This window comes from Megascapheus bottae, chromosome 9, assembly GCF_031878675.1.
Source record: "Megascapheus bottae isolate mThoBot1 chromosome 9, mThoBot2.hap1, whole genome shotgun sequence".
Classification (NCBI taxonomy): Eukaryota; Metazoa; Chordata; class Mammalia; order Rodentia; family Geomyidae; genus Megascapheus; species Megascapheus bottae.
In genome coordinates, this window is record NC_143517.1 from 20,581,715 (window position 1) to 20,585,419 (window position 3,705).

Here is a 3,705-nt window from a genome sequence, read left to right on the forward strand (position 1 = left end):
AAAATTAAATTACGGAAATTTATTTTTGGTTCTTTAAATTACAGGAAAATTATTTCAGTTACCAATTAATCACAAAAATGTGCTGTTTTCTTTCTTTTCTGGCTTTTGCTATGTATGTGGTAGTGAGGAATTGAACCCAGGTCTTCCTGCATACTAGGCAAGCACTCTACCACTAGACCAAACTTCCAGCCCCCTGGTCTCTTCATTCTTATTGCTCAATAGTATCCCATTCCTTGCATATTCCTGTGGTTCTCTTTATAAGTTAGTGGACATTTGGATTTTTAGTTTGATCTATTATAAATAACTTTGGTATGAACATTTCTGTACAACTTTTTTGTGGACATAGATTTTCATTTTTCTTAGATATTTAAAAGCATAACTGTCTGTTTGCATAAGTACATGTTCAGTTTTTTTTAATGAAGCTAATTTTATGAAGTGCCTGTATCATACAACCATCATAATGCTACATGAGGGCTCTCGTTACTCCATATCCTCATTAAACTCAGTATTATCTACTGGGATAATGTGATTTTAATTAGCATTTCCCTAATGGCTAATGATATTTTCAGTGTTGTTACATACTTACTAACCACTCATGTTTTCTTAATGGAATATTTATTAAATTATTTCTTCTTTTAAGACTGCATTGTCTTCTTACAATTAACATAAAATATTTCTCTTTTTAAAAATTATATCTTTTATTGGGTAACTTGATAATTTTTCCCAAATCTTCGGCTTCTCTATTTTCTCTGTTTTCTGGAAATTAAAAACTTTAAAATTTGTTGGAAGTTTAATTTGTGAAGATCTCTGTTGATTGCACTCTGACTGTTATATAAAGAAAAGTTTTGCTGATGTCAAGATTAAAGGGATTTCTCTTCAATATTTGGTTTTAGAAGTTTATAGATTAGGTTTTACATTTCATTTTGAGGCAATTTTATATATGTTGTAAAATGGAATACTGAAGTTCATTTTATTACGTATGGATATACAATGATTAGCATTTCTTTAAAAATATAATTAGAATTGAAATTATGATAAGAATCACTTGATCATTATTCTAAGGGTTTATTTTAAAAGTGTACCATTCTATCCCTTTCATCAATATTTAAGTCTATACTACATGGTCTTGATTTTGTAGCTTCATTCAAATATTGAAGTCAGATGATATGATTTCTCCAAACGTTCTCCCTATTGTTTGGCCACATGCTTTACAGTTCTTTTTTTCATATATTTTTATTGCAATTAATAGAGGGATTACATTATATTCACCAGATAGAGGGTGCATTACTTCATAAACATTGATATCCTTTCCCATGTCTTGGTCCCCATTTCCCTCCCACCACCCCTACCCCTCATCTTGTTTTGCTCCCTTCCCTATCCGATTTCAAATAACCAAATATACATATATACAATATATCAGATAACAAGGTGAAATACTGTAACAATATGAAATAGCCAAGGGACAGCAAAAGCAATGAGAGATAACATAGTACATTAAGGACAACAGTCATTCATTATATAGCTTTTATTTCTATATCCTGGAGGTCCTTTCATTTAGCATCATACTATATGGTCTTATGTACCTAAGTTTTGTTCTATTGTAAATCTCTGCTAGGAGAGCCCAAGGTTTCTACTGATTATGGCAAATGAGGGAAACCATTGAGCCTATGTTCCTTTGAGTCTGGCTTACTTCACTTAGTATGATTTTTTCTAAGTCTTTCCATTTCCTTACAAATGAGGCAATGTCATTCTGACAGCAGCATAGAATTCCATTGTGTTGATCCACTCATCAACTGTGCTTTACATTTCTATGTAAATCTTAGGATCAATTGGTCTTCTAATTGGAAAATGATATATAGGAATTTTATAAGTAACTTTTTTAATCTATTGATGACCAAGTCTATTAAAAGTATTGAGTCTTCTGATTCATTAACATGAAATTTCTTCCCATTTATGTATAGATATATATTGTTTCTGTCATCAATACATTATTAGCTTTTCATGTAGAGGCCATGTGCATCTTTTTGTTTAATGTATTTACTGTTGTTATATTGCCTTTAAGAATCTGAATGGAATTGTTTTCTCACTTTCACTTTTGGATGGTTTGTTTTTAGAAATACAATTGAAATTTGGTTGCATCAAGCCCATAAATCATAGCCACTCAAGAATTTGAGATTTGAGGATCATAATTTGTGGCCAGTCGAGAAGGACAAATCTGAGAAGCTGGAAACGGAGATAAGCCTGAAGTAGCAGAGCACCAACCATGAAGGAAAAGGGAGGTGAGGACATGAGACTGAGAATTTAAGCAAGCCCCCCAAACACATAGAAATATAATTTCCAGCTTTGTTTTGTTGTACTCCTATGATACTATGAATTTTTCTCATCAATCCTTGTATTTTTCCTCATATATTTTTAATTGTAATTAATAGAGGTTACAGTTATATTCACCAGATAGAAGGTGCATTACTTCACACACATTGATACCCCTTCTCATGTTATTGTCCCCATTTCCTCCCCCTATCCTCTCCCCTCATCTGTTTTCCCCCTTTCCCTTTCCTATTTCAACTAAGCAAATAAACATATATACAATATACCAGATAACAAGATGAGATACTGTAACAATATGAGAATAACCAAGGGACAACAAAAGACATGAGAAATAACATAGCTCATTAAGAACTACAGTCACACATTATGTGGTTCTTGTTTCCATATCCTAGAGGTCCTTTTATTTAGCCTCATCCTATATGGTCTTATGTATCTAGGTTTGGGGCTATTGAAATCCTCTGCTACGAGAGTCCAAGGTTTGTACTAATTATTACAAATGAGGAAAACCATTGAGCCAAAGTTCCTTTGGGTCTGACTTACTTCACTTAATATAATTTTTTTCATCAGTCCTTCTTACTCTTGGCTACATTCTGTAGGCAAGTATAGACATGAGATTATGTTTGGTGCTAAAAGACATAGCTTATTTCTCCTTTTGTCAATTGTATGCTTTTAACTTAATACACTTAATGCACTTATCTTAATATCTTAATACACTAGAAGTTTCAGGACATACAAGTGGAGAAAGTAAATGTCATCAGCTTTTCCCCAATCTTAACAGGAAGGTATTCATCATTAAACACAAAATTAATCCTGGGGGGTCACATTGATGTTTATTATACGATGGGAAAGAGTGGAGCACAGTGAGCAATTCCACCTGTAATCTCAAGCTATGTAGGAGGCAGAGTTAGGAGAAACAAGCTGTGAGGCCAGTTCAGACAAAAATAAAAATAAGTTAGATAAACCTTGTCTCAAATAATAAGGCTACCTTTGTTTCTGTAATATCAGGAATTTCTGAGTCAAGGACTGTAATTTAAAGCAGTCCTTGGGAAAAAAGTAAGGCATTAAGGCATTATTTTATTTTATTTTGCCAGTGCTGGGCTTGAGCTCAGGGCCTGAACAATATCCTTGGGCTTTCTCAAGGCTAGAGCTCTAGCCCTGAGCCTCAGCACCACTTCCTGCTTTTTTTCTATGTATATGGTACCTAGGAACAGAACATGGGTCTTTGTGCATGCTAGGCAACCACTCTATCACCAGGCCAAATTCCTGGCCTAAGGCATTAGTTTAAAACTAAAGTAAAAGAAGGAATGAAAAACTTATGGAGTGTTTATCCAACAAGTATAAGGCCCTGAGTTCAAACCTTAGTACACCAAAAGAAAA